Genomic DNA, 13,470 nt, shown 5'->3' with positions numbered 1-13,470 from the left:
ATCTCACTAAAAATGCTGTATCCAGCTAGCTTATCATTCAGGTTTGAAGAATGATATAGGGCTTTATGGACAGGCAACAAGAAAGGGAATTTATAACTTTGAAACCAATTTTGGAAGAAATATGAAAGGGGCTTCTTTAAAAGATACGACAAGGGCCAGAGAGATAGCATGGAAGTAAGGCATTTGCCTTGCATATAGAAGGACGGTGGTTCAAATCCTGGCATCCCACATGGTACCCCCAAGTCTGCCAGGAGCGATTTCTGAGTACAGAGCCAGGAGTAACCCCTGAGCTCTGCCAGGTATGACTCAAAACCCAAAAACAAAACAAAACAAAACCAAAAACCAAAAGATACGACAAACTTCTCAGCACTTTCTTTGCCCCTGAGTATGGCTTTAATTCTAGTCACTTTAGATCAGGGATGGCGAACACGCGGCTTTCAAGCTGCTTGCGAGCGCGGAGTTCGGCCTCCAGGCTGCGACCTCCCGTTTCCCATCCATCGGAAACAGCTGCACGGGCCAGCGAGCGGGGAGGAGGAGGGGGACCCGTGTGTCACATTTTGGGTCACATCTTGCCGATAGTTCTTCCTGTGAAGGACGCAGCACACCCTTACCATCACTGCAGGATTTTGACCCTCACTCAAAATGGCAAAATGCAATATGTGTTTAATAGATTATTGTTAAAATTAGATGCTTTTGTGTGAGTGTTTGCCTGTTTGGGCAGGTCACTGCGTGCTGTGACTCTCTGACTCTCACAGTTTAAAATTTTGGCTCTTTGTGTCGAACTTGTTCGCCACCCCGCTTTAGATTAAGAGTAGTTTGCTTATTTCTAGTTTGCTAAGGATTTTATACTTTTTCAATAATAAGTAACGTTTAGTTATAAATATTTGAATGTAGGTGATTTTGTTTTTATATCTATAGAGAATGTTTATTATAATTTTTACTTATTAATGCAGACTCTTAAGCATTTATGCAATATAGCATTTTTTAACATGAAGCTAATATTTACTTGTTAGGATAAATAACTCACTTATATAGTTTTTAGAACTATTCAGAGATTTTCCCTTAAATATTTCTTAATTTTTATATCTTATCTTTTATTAAATTGTATATTTATCTATTCATGTAAATTTTACAATAGTTAGCATAAAATTATCATAATTTTAATTAAAAGTTATAACATATAAAAATTAAGAATAATTTTTATCAATGCATTTCAGAATTTTATCTAATATATGTATGTGTCACCATCTTTACAATAAATAAAAATAAAAGGTCTTTCTGAGATATAGAATCTGAAGAAACATAGTAAGGGAAAAACAACTGGCCAAAGTCATCAGATCTGGAGTTTTTGTTTTGTTTTGTTTTGGGGGCCAAACTGTTGATGGTTAGGGGTTACTTCTGGCTATGCGCTCAGAAATTGCTCCTGGCCTGAGGGATCATATGGGATGCTGGGGCATCAAACTGTGGTCCATCCTAGGCTAACACTTGCAAGGCAGATACCTTACCTCTAGCACCACTGCTCCAGCCCTCAGATCTGGAGATTTTTATCTATAGAACTACTGCTTTGAAACAGCTGCATAATAAGCATTAGATTCCACCACTGCCAAAATGAGTGGGTCTCATTGACAGTTGATATGCATGGCTTGCTTTAGACCTTAAGTATGTATAATTACTTACATAAAGATGAAAAATAAAAATCAACAGCTGCATATTGTTTATGTGATAGTAGGTCAAGAATTATGATTAATTCTAGTTATACTACTTGCTTTTTAGTGCCTTATAGAAAAGAGAAGCAAAGTTAGCATCTCCTCACCCCTACTTCTTAAACTGTGGCTTGCCTTCTTATATGGGGTCATATGTTATATGAGAATATGTTATAAAATTTTTAGATTTGATTATCAGGGAAAAGAAAGAAAGAAAGAAAAAAGGCAGAAAAAATTGGAGATAATTTTGGAGCTAGGTAGTTTTTAGGAGTGGGAATGGCAGATTGGCTTTTGGCAGCAGAGGTGGATTCTGCTAAAAATGAAGAAAGGAAGTTCTTAGTAAAGACCCTCTTAATATTGAGGGTCTTTGTGTAAGGTATATTATACCCACGATTAACTCTTCCAATAAACCAATGAAGCCTACAGATGAAGAAATAGAGGTCATGGAGCTAAATGAAATAATGCTTGTATTTGAATCCACATCAATTTCAAAATTCTTTGGAGATTTTTCTTGACTTTCTATTAGTTTCTAATTCAAAGAGTAAACTGAGGCATATGAAATACAAAACAATTTATTTGAGAAAATTTCAGTTTAAATTTGACAGTCAAAAACGGTTAGGAACATTCCAACAATAGGAACTAGAGAAAATATTTACATGTAGAATTGTGGAATCAAAAAAAAAAAAAAGGAAACTATTTAATTGGCTATAACTTTAAGTCTTTTTTTGTATTTAGCATATTGATTTTTGGAGGTGGGGGCCCATATTTAGTGGTAAGTAAGACTTATTTTTGGGTCTATGCTCAGGGATCATTTCTGAAAGAGATCATTCTAGCATCTCTGTGATGACACAGATTGAACCTGGCATGACTATTTGCAAATTACGTGCCTTAACTCTTATAGTCACATTGGGCTTGATTTCTTAAGCTGGATTCTGAAAGGTGGGTATCCCTAAAATATATATGATAAGCTTCCAAACATGTGTCACTTTAGTATAAAATTATTTTGAGCTAGGGGAAATTGGGAGGGGCCGGAGTGATAGCACAGCAATAGGATGTTTGCCGACCCAGGTTCAATCTCCAGCATCCCATATGGTCTCCCTAGATTGCCAGGAGTGATTTCTGAGCACAAAGCCAGGGGTAACCTCTGAGCACTAGCAGTGTGGCCCCAAAACCAAAAAATTAAAAAAAAAAGAAAATGGAAATTGGGGTCCTAAATTGATTTAAATAACAGAGATAGTGGGGAAAAATAATATCACAGATAAGATGCTTGCCTTGTAAGTGGCCCATCCATATACCCATATTTGATCTCGGGAACCACATATGAATCTACCCAGGAATATGCCCTAAACACAACTGGGTGTGGGCCCTCCTCCCCAAATAGAGTTCATTCTTTGCACTGCTGCTGGTGAATGCATTTTAAACCTTAAAATATTGTTTAGTTGTTAAGTTGACAGAGATATTGCTGGTGAAATACAAATGGGAACCATGGAGCAGAAGGAGAGAACTGCAATCAGAATACCACCTCTCTATTGCTTGCCATGACATGCCCGAATGCCAGAGGAGGTCAGGACTGTTCAAGTCTGAATGACTCCTACATAGCTTGGACAATATGACCATGTCAGTCTTGCTACAGCAACTATGAAGTTTCATTTGAGATGCACATGGCTTATTCCATATGGGATTTGATCCCAATTTGATAATCCCTAGATTATCATGGAGATGTTTTTAGGTTGAGTGAACCTATGCTTTTCAAAGGAATGGAAGAAGTCAATGCTGACCTTCATCTAGGTTTCTAAATTCTTTTTTGGGGGAAGGGCCCCCCCAGAGTGCTCAGAGCTTGTCCTGGCTCTGTGCTCTGGGATCACTCCTGGCAGAGTTCAGGAGACCTAATGGAGTTTTGGGAGCTGATTTAAGTAATCTGCATTTAAGTCAAAGAGCTTTCCTATTGTTCTACCTTTCTGGCCCTTAGATTCAAAGATACTTTGTGTCACAGAAAAGATTTTATTTTTGGAAATAAGTAAGTAGAAAATTTTTATTAAAAGAAAAATAAATAATGTGTTAATGAAAAAATGCAAGCTTCTTCATAGAATTTACAGTCCTGTAAAATTAAAGAATATAACACAATGAAATATTATGCAGCCTTCAGGACAGATGAAGTCATGAAATTTTTCTATACATGGATGTACATGGAATCTATTATACTGAGTGAAATAGTTCAGAGAGAGAGATAGACGCAGAATAGTGTCACTCATCTATGGGTTTTAAGAAAAATAAAATACATTTTTACAATAATTCACAGTGACAAAAGAGGAGGACTGGAAGGTCCAGCTCATGACATGAAGCTCACCACAAATAGTGATGAGTTCAGTTAGAAAAATAACTACATTGAGAACTATCATAACAACGTGAATGTATGAGGGAAGTAGAAAGCCTGTCTAGAGTACAGGTGGGGATGGGGTGGGGAGGAGGGAGATTTGGGACATTGGTGATGGGAACGTTGCACTGGTGAAGAGGGGTGTTCTTTACATGACTGAAACCAAACTACAAACATATCTGTAATCAAAGTATTTAAATAAATATATTAATAAAATAAATAAATAAATAAAAGAGAAAAAATTAAGGAATATATTGTTGCACATCTAAGGGGAGATGGTGATTCCATAATGGTGTGCTCAAAGTTGCTATGTTAGATTTGCTATGTTGATTTAGAATTAACTGTAACCTGGCTTTGCTTAACACAAATACAACCATGACAGGCTCAAGTTTTAAGGAACAAAGAATAGGCCCAAAAGAACAACCAATCTCAGGAATCTGACCTTGTGAGTACATACCAGGTCCTGATGGCCCACCACAAATTACAGAATGGCTTCAGATATATAGCAAAAACGAACAAATGGAAAACTGCTCCTCAGGTCTGTAAAGATAAGGTTCCTTATTGCTAAACATACAGCCAAACCTATGTATTTGTTTGATGCAGTATAAGAACCAATAGGTTTTTTTTTTGGGGGGGGGGGCACACCCGTTTGACATTCAGGGGTTACTCCTGGTTCAGCGCTCAGAAATTACCCCTGGCTTGGGGGGACCATATGGGACGCCGGGAGATCCAACCTTGGTCCTTCCTTGGCTAGCGTTTGCAAGGCAGACACCTTACCTCTAGCGCCTCCTCGCCGGCCCCAGAATCAATAGTTTTAATGGTCATTTATGACTGTGGAAACACCCTAGACTCCCTTTAAAAATGTCTTGCGAACTATTGTCAGGGTCGTTGCCTAACAAGAGGCAACCCCAGCATGCTGGCAGTAAAACGTCCTTGCATTTGCTGCTATTTGTCTCCTTGGTGGTCTTTGTGGGATGGATCTTGAATTCGAAGTTAACATTAGAAGTTAACATTTTAAGAGCTGGAGCAGTGGCGCAAGCTGTAGGACGTTTGCCTTGCATGCGCTAACCTAGGACAGACCTTGGTTCAATTCCTGGTATCCCATTTGGTCTCCAAAACCAGGAGCGATTTCTGAGTGCATAGCTTTGAGCGACACCAGGTGTGGCCCAAAAACATAAAACAAAAACAAAAACGAAGAAGAAGAAGAAGCTCGTCCATCTCCACCATCATTGTTGAATGCCGCAGCCAGCTAGCTGATGCGAAGCCCACTTCCCTCACTCAAGCTACTTTTGGGGCACTGACAAAATAGGGCTTGAAAATAACAAAATAGGGAGCTCATTATCAAATTCCTCTTTGGAAGATGGAACTCTGCCATGTTTTTTGTTTTGTTTTGTTCTGTTTTTCTTTTTCTTTTCTTTTTTTTTTTTGGAGGGGGGTCACCCCAGCAGTGCTCAGGGGTTACTCCTGGCTCTACTAGGCTCAGAAATCGCTCCTGGCAGGCTTGGGGGACTATATGGGATGCCGGGATTCAAACCACCGTCCTTCTGAATGCAAGGCAAACACCTTGCCTCCATGCTATCTCTCCGGCCCCTCTGTTTTTCATTATTAGCCATCTGAGAACACCTGACAGAGAGGGCTTTATCCAGGTTGGCCACGGGTTGACAAATCTCCCGTTCTTTCCTTTCTTTGATTTAGTGACATCTTCCTCTAGTCTGTAATCCAGTTTGAAACTTTTCCTGAACGAGGTCCTAGATGAATCGCTTCCACCAGAATTGCATGCTGAATTACTGCGTTTTCTCATTGCTTCTTTAGGACACTGGCTGATTGCCATCAGGGGTTGATTACTTTCATTTTCATCCATATTATCTTGTGAAAAACTGCTCAATATGCTAGTTAGATAGTGGTTTTTCCAAGCTGGGGAATGCTCAGTACTTTCTATGAAAAAAAAAAATGACGTAAGTGGTTTTCATCTTAGCAGGATTTTGTGCAGGCTGAATTGTTTCCTGAAGGGTTCTGGTCTTCAGAGTTTGAGTTGTCTTTTAAGTAACAGCAGGGATTCATTTCAGATCAATTCTTTTTATTTTGGGGGGGGGGGTGTCACACCTGGCGGCACTCAGGGGTTATTGCTGGCTCTGTGCTTAGAAATTGCCTTTAGCAGGCTCGGGGGACCCATATGGGATGCTGGGATTTGAACCACCGTCTGTCCTGGATCAGCTACATGCAAGGCAAACGCCCTACCGCTGTGATGTCTCTCTGGCCCCCATCTCAGATCAATTCTTATGTCACCAAGCATTTTCTGGTTCCAGAAATTAATTGCCAATGAAGTTCCCTATTTGACCACCTACTTTATTTAGAGACATATTTCCAAACCATGTTTAGATTTTTTTTTTTTTGCAACCCAAGAGGTCTACTCTCATTTTTACTAGAGAATACGGAGCTCACCTATCTGTATCAGTTGAAAAAAGCTATCAAAAAAAAATAAAGAATAACTGATCTTTTCATTAACTTTTCTCAGGCTTGAATTTTCAAGACACTGTTTTCAACAGATTTGGACCTAACGTCAGAGGCATCTGACTTTTCTGTCTCTTAGTAAGTTTTTATCTTTTGAGAAAGAGATTTCTGTTTTGAAAAAAACTGATTATAATACATAAGAAAGTTCTTAGGAGGACTAAAAATGCTGCTTTCCATAAAAGTTCCTAAAAATTGCAAAGTCACTTAAAAATTGTAAGGTGATTTTCAATTGTTAGGTATATATATAAAGCTCTTGAGAAGATTCCTGATATTTAAATCCACATTGGAATGATTTGTCTTTTTCTATTCTTTGTAATACCGATAAGGAATAGAAATTACCTAATAAAGCCTTAGCGGAATGATTGACATTAGGAACTCATAGGGGTTGATGAAAGAACAATTGAGTATTCTCTGAGTAGATGGGCTTCTCATTTGAAATTCTAAGTGAAGCTGAACTGGAAACACATAATCCTTCAAGGGTTTAGGAAATTTAATTGGTTTGTTGAGGTGACTAGAGATATAAAGAGAAAAATAAAAGGAAAATTGAGAAAGGTTATGTGTCACTATATGATTGAAATGATTTATATGAAGCATATAATTGAATGATTTAACAATTTTCTGTCTATTTTTTACTTTCTTCACTTTCCACTCAACATTTCAAGAACCTGACCTATGAGGACAGATGGAAATTACAAAAACAAAACAAAACAAAACAAAACAACCAAACAACAAAACAAAATAACTGTTGGCACATCTCCTTTCTGGGAATGTCATGTTTAACTTAGATTTTTAAACATCAAATACTCTAAATTAAATACACTTTGGATCTACTCTGGCAAATGAAATGATTAATAATAAATATCACTTATCAGTTTAGCTGCTGAAGGGATATCCTTTGTATCCAATATCTTAATCTCATGATCACTCTGCAAGAAAGAAAATAGCTTTTCTATTTTGTACATGATTGTGTTAAATGGGAATGGAGAAGTGTGTTGGGTAATCTAGTTGAGTTAAATACAATTCATTTTTTTAAGTCTCACCATATGAGAAGTAGTTAGTCAGATAACTTTTCAAAGGGAGAACACATGGAGGGAATTTACTGTTTGATGTTTTATTTGTTCCCTAGGCAGTAAGCAATAATTCCAGGGCCATCTGAAAATAAAGAAAAGCCAAAGGGACAAAGAGCCAAAGGTTTATGGGCCCTGAAAGGCAGAAGGCAGAGCACTAGTGATAGAATAGAGTGCAAGGGCTCATAGATGACAGGATTCCAGCAGCAGACCTCAGGTTTGGAAGCTATACAGGGGAAGAAGAACTTTATGAAACAGGACTGCTGTTCTTCAATGTTAGGGGAGGTTGGGGGGGGGTGATGTTCATTAGAAAAGAGATTACATGGGGCAGGATCTAGTTATCAAACACTGGAAGGAAAGAGAGACAGAGACAAAGACGGAGACAGGGAAACACAGAAAGACTGAGAGGAGAGAGAGATGAGAGAGAGATGGAGGGACCAGGAAATTGGCTGTAATTTCTAGCAGATGTGTATTGACTTAAAGCTGTATATAAAAAAGAATTCTTAATATTTAATAATACAGGATTTGAAGGAGATGCTTCATCGTAGATAAGTCTCGCCTGTCACCTCAGAAGACCCAATGAAGCCTGGACCCCTGACAGACAGAAGCTCCTGCAGGAACAAAGGCCAGGAAAGAAATATCAAAGAAAGCCATCAACTCCCCCCAAGTCTTCTCCCAGACAACCACTTTAGCCACAAGATTCTTACCGGCCAAAAACAAACAAAAACCCCCAAAGCGCCATAAGGGACAGACTGAGAGAAACCCTATAAACGTCAACTTGAAATAAAGGAGCCGGACGCTGGTGTGTTGCCAGCCCAGGCAGTGCTGTCTGCATGCCCTTGTGGCCCGTATCTCCCTCTTGAGATGTGGCTGCTAACTCTGGGAAGTGTTCCGGACTCTCTCTGCTTTTGGATTGAGCGCTTTATTCTCTTCCTTTCTTATCCTCTCCCTCCCCTTCCTTAGTGCCCTCGAATTAAATTTGTTTTTACTTCACTGCTCGTCCCCTCTGGATTTTTTTTTTTTTTTTTCCTGTGAGGGATGGCGATGGACCCGAAAGCTTTGGCTAAGATCTAGAACTGACTTTCCTTTTCCTGCACAGAGCAATTCTTCACTCCAGCCTGAGTCCAAAGTTCCCAGAAAGAAATATCTCCCTGGGGTGTGGTAGGGTGCATTAAGTCCCATGCTCTGCAGAACAAGTGAACTCCAGGTTCATCTTGAAGTCTGCCAAGAAGGGCTGGCAGGACTTGGTGTCTGTTCTGTGCACGGGCTCATCTCAGACTTTATCAGTCCTAGTTCTACCCAGTCTGTATCCAGGGTGGCAGAGGTAGGGAGAGAGAAATTCGTAGATTCCATTCTCAGGGCTGCAGCCTCTCTCCTCCCCACTTCACTTAAGTCACCTGGAGGTCTCTGCCTTCCATTATTAGTTACATGCACATTTTACACACAAAATTTTAGACCACTCATAAACTAGTCAGTTCTGTAGTAATAATGAGGTTGAAGCAGAAAATTTAAGAAATTTGTCTATTGTCACATATATAACAAATGAGAAAATCCAAATTGTGTGTGGGGGGGTTGGGGGATGGGGGAGTCGAGGAGTGTGGTTACACTCAGAACTGCTCAGGTCTTATTCCTGGATCTGTGCTTAGGAATCATTTGTGGTATTTGGATTGGGATCAGTGGTAACTGCCTTAATTCCTGTACTATTTCTCTGGCACTAAAGTTTATATTTAATCTCATTTCAAATCCAGTTCACTAAAGTGAAGCTGCCTCACAGTGGGAATGTTCTTTATTTTTATTCCCCTTTTAAAATAAATGTTATTTTTATATGGTCACTGAAATTATAAAGTTATACTTGATAGTGATATAGGAGGGGTGACAGCAGTCTCTGGTTATCCACAGTACCCAGGTTCTTCAATATTTTCATTCTTGAAAATGGAAATATTCAATGGTAATAATGCTCAGAGTTAGAATGTAGAATAGCTTACTAGAAAGTAAAGAAGTAGGAAAATGAATACCCCATGTGGGAAGAAACTTAGTATAGGACTAAGTTAAATATAGCTTGTTTTGCCTTTCTTTTTCTTCTTTTTTTTAATAGGAAAACTGAGTGTTCGTGCAGACCTTAAAAGGCTCTTTGTGTTTCCGATGATTTGATAAGAATGTTACAAAGAATGAAAGGAACTTAAAGACTGGTCTGGCTGATCTGAGTCCTTTTTGGGTTTATTCATTTGCTTTAGCGATCAAAAGTGTGCTGTTGGAAAATCAGATTTGCATAAAGTTCATGAATTTGAACTATATAAATATTTTTTGTGTGCATACACTTAGACTTGCTTCCTATCCTGAAAATAAGAAAGAATGAAAATTATTTTTAGTTAAGAGCAGAGAAGTACCTGAGATTGGGGAAAAGCTCTTATCCTTGTCTTAATCCTTTGCCATTTTCTTAATTGGAGATGCTGTCATTGCTCTACTTTTTTTTTTTTTTTTTTTTTTTTCAGATTCTGTGGCTCACCAATGATAGTCAATGTGACAGTGTGGGTCTAACAGCTTAGTGCCTGACCTAATAGTGCTAAGGGGACCAACAACACCATAATGGATGTAGAGGGTGAGGGGAAGGGGTAGGAGAAAGGCATAAAGTAGGCAAGTAAATAGGACCCCCCAAATCCCTACCTCAGCCCCCAACCCATCATCCATCCACCCTTCCCTGCTCTCAGTTTCTCATTTTTGGAAAGTAATACAAATAAAACCTGATCTAAAGAGTTACTCTGTCAGCCCAAAGCATTAAGGTCAGATTCCTTTTGGGTATGTGGGACCTGAGGACTGACAAAACTAAGTGAAGCCATTGTCACCCAAAGAAACCTGGAAACAGGGGCCAGAGTGATATCACAGTGGGAGGGTGTTTGCCGGGCTCACATTTCTCATCGGGGACAGACCCAGGTTTGATCCCGAGCATCCTATACGAGTACTCTGAGCCTGCCAGGAGTATTTTCTGAGTGCAGAGCCAGGAATAATCCCTGAGCTGGGTGTGGCCCAAAAACAACAGCAACAAAAAACACCCCCCAAAAACAACAAAACCTGGAAACATCCCCTACCATCCTACCATTACCTCCCTCCCAAGGAGAACCAAATGCTATAATAAGAACATGAAAGACCATCAGGAGTTCAAAGTTCTCTACATTGTTGAGGCTATTGCAACAGACTCTTATCTACAAAAAAAAAAAAACAACCACGAGGCCAGGGCAGTTTGTGAAAAACTCTATAAAACTACTTTGCAAAAGCAAACCTTGTTCTCTGTTCTCTAGAGAAGCCCACATTGCAACTTGGGCTGTGTAATTCCATTGACTTCCCCGGGCTCTTCCCTTAGAAAAAAAGCCTACTCTCCTTCTCATAGTTTTTTTTTTTCTTTAAGAAAGAAAAAGAAAGAAAGAAAGAAAGAAAGAAAGAAAGAAAGAAAGAAAGAAAGAAAGAAAGAAAGAAAGAAAGAAAGAAAGAAAGAAAGAAAGACAGAGAGAAAGACAGAGAGAAAGACAGAGAGAAAGAAAGAGAGAAAGAAAGAGAGAAAGAAAGAGAGAAAGAAAGAAAGAAAGAAAGAAAGAAAAAGAAAGAAAGAAAGAAAGAAAGAAAAAAGGAAGGAAGGAAGGAAGGAGAGGGTTGGAGGCGGCATGAAAATAAAAGAAAGAAAGAAAGAAAGAATGAAAGAAAGAAAGAAGAAAGAAAGATGGATGGATGGATGGATAGATAGATAGATAGATAGATGGGGGAAGAGTCCTTCTCATAGTTTTTAAATTAAATTGCTTCATTCATTCATCCATAGCAGAAATTCTTTTCTGTGAGGGTGGTTGACAAACCTAGGAAAATTGATTGGAGATCAAGACAGACTTTCCATTTCCTGAAAAAGTGATCCCTTTCCCTCACCTGTGGTCATGGCTACCAGGAAACTCAAGTGGTGGGAATCAGTCCCAACCTATATAGATAAACCTATACAGAGAAAGTGAACTTCAGGTGCAGCTTGGCAGCTGTCTGATGAGGCTGGTCTGAGCATTTGGTCTGCTACTTCCTTCACTTCTCACCTCTCCCATGGACAGTGCTAATGCCCAATCTCAGGGCCTGCATATGGTAGGTATGCACGCATGTACTCTGTCTGTCACTTGAGCTGTATTCATCTTTGCTCCTCATTTTAATAAAGATTTATATTAGGAGCCTGATAGTACATCTGATAGGGCATTTTGCCTTGTATGTGGCTCATGCCAAGGTTCTATCCTTGGCATTCCATATGGTCCCCTGAGACAGCCAGAAGTGGTCCCTAAATGTAGATCCAGGAATAAGCCTTGAACACAGCTGGGTGAGGCCCAACAACAAAATATTTATTTTTTAATTTGTTGTTAAATATTTATTTCAGGGGCCAGAGTGGTGGCGCAACTGGTAGGGCATCTGCCTTGCACTCGCTAACCTAGGACTGCGGTTCGATCCCCAGGTGTCCCCCAAGACAGGAGCAATTTCTAAGAGTATAGCCAGGAATAACCCCTGAGTGTCACCGGATGTGGCCCCCACAAAAAATACCAAAATTTTTTTATTTCATTATAAATTGCAGTGAATTACAGTGTGATTTACAATATTGATAAAGCATGGTTTTGTGCACAGAAAATTTCACTGTACCTCCACCAAAGTATCAGCTTCTTTCCACCACTGTCCCAGGGTCTTCACCTAACAACCCTGTCCTATTCATTTTTCCATCAAGAATATGTTTTCGTTTTTGTTTTTTTTTTTTTTTTTTTGTGGTTTTTGGGTCACACCCGGCAGTGCTCAGGGGTTACTCCTGGCTCCATGCTCAGAAATTGCTCCTGGCAGGCACGGGGGACCATATGGGACGCTGGGATTCGAACCGATGACCTCTTGCATGAAAGGCAAACGCCTTACCTCCATGCTATCTCTCCAGCCCCAAGAATATGTTTTCTATTGAAGACCAGTTCTCACTTTCTGTTGCATTTGTGTATTGTTTCCTTGCTCTGCCTTTATATATTACATATGAGGAAGATCTTTTTGTATTTTTCCCTCTCCCAATTTACTTTACATAGCATCATTCATCTAAGTAGCAGCAAATTGCATGATTTTGTCTTCTCTGTCTACTCTTTTGGAGTAGTATTCCATTGTATTCCATTCCATATACCATCACTTCTTTATCCAGTCATCTGTTCTTGGGCACTTGGGCTATTTTGGGCTTTTGTGAACATAGCTGCGATAAACATATGAATCCTGTTTATCACTTTTATGATCTAGAACAGTGGTCGGCAACTTTTTTTTCACCTGAGCCAATTCTCGCCAAAACCACGATTAAAACTTATTTTGAGAGCCACATTTTTAAAACTGAAAATACATAGGATAGTACACTGTTTTTAGTTTCAATAAGTTTTTATTGAGAATATTCTGCATGCAAGTATCCACACAGAAATCCGCAGCTTGCCGACCATTGATCTAGAAGAATGCAGCTCAGGGGATGTCCATCCAGGTGTACTTTTCCCAATGAACATATGCTCCCTGAGAAAAATGTCTTTATAATCTTTAGAGTAAAAGAGGAAGTCAAGTCTTTTATTAGTTGAAGGCTCCTTTTCAATATCCCAAGATTCTTAGACCAGGATTATTTATTCCCGATTGTGCCCATTTTGCTTTAGAATTTATAGCCATGCAAATTTTTCATAGATGCTATTGAGCTTGACATTTTCTTCTATTCAATTGTCTGATGCTAATTTGTTTACTCTCCAGCCTCAGGAGAACCCAGATGGGGTGAGTGATTTTTTTTCTGAACTGTCACATGTTTTAGCAT

This window comes from Suncus etruscus, chromosome 9, assembly GCF_024139225.1.
Source record: "Suncus etruscus isolate mSunEtr1 chromosome 9, mSunEtr1.pri.cur, whole genome shotgun sequence".
Taxonomy (NCBI): domain Eukaryota; kingdom Metazoa; phylum Chordata; class Mammalia; order Eulipotyphla; family Soricidae; genus Suncus; species Suncus etruscus.
This window is presented reverse-complemented; position numbering follows the sequence as displayed.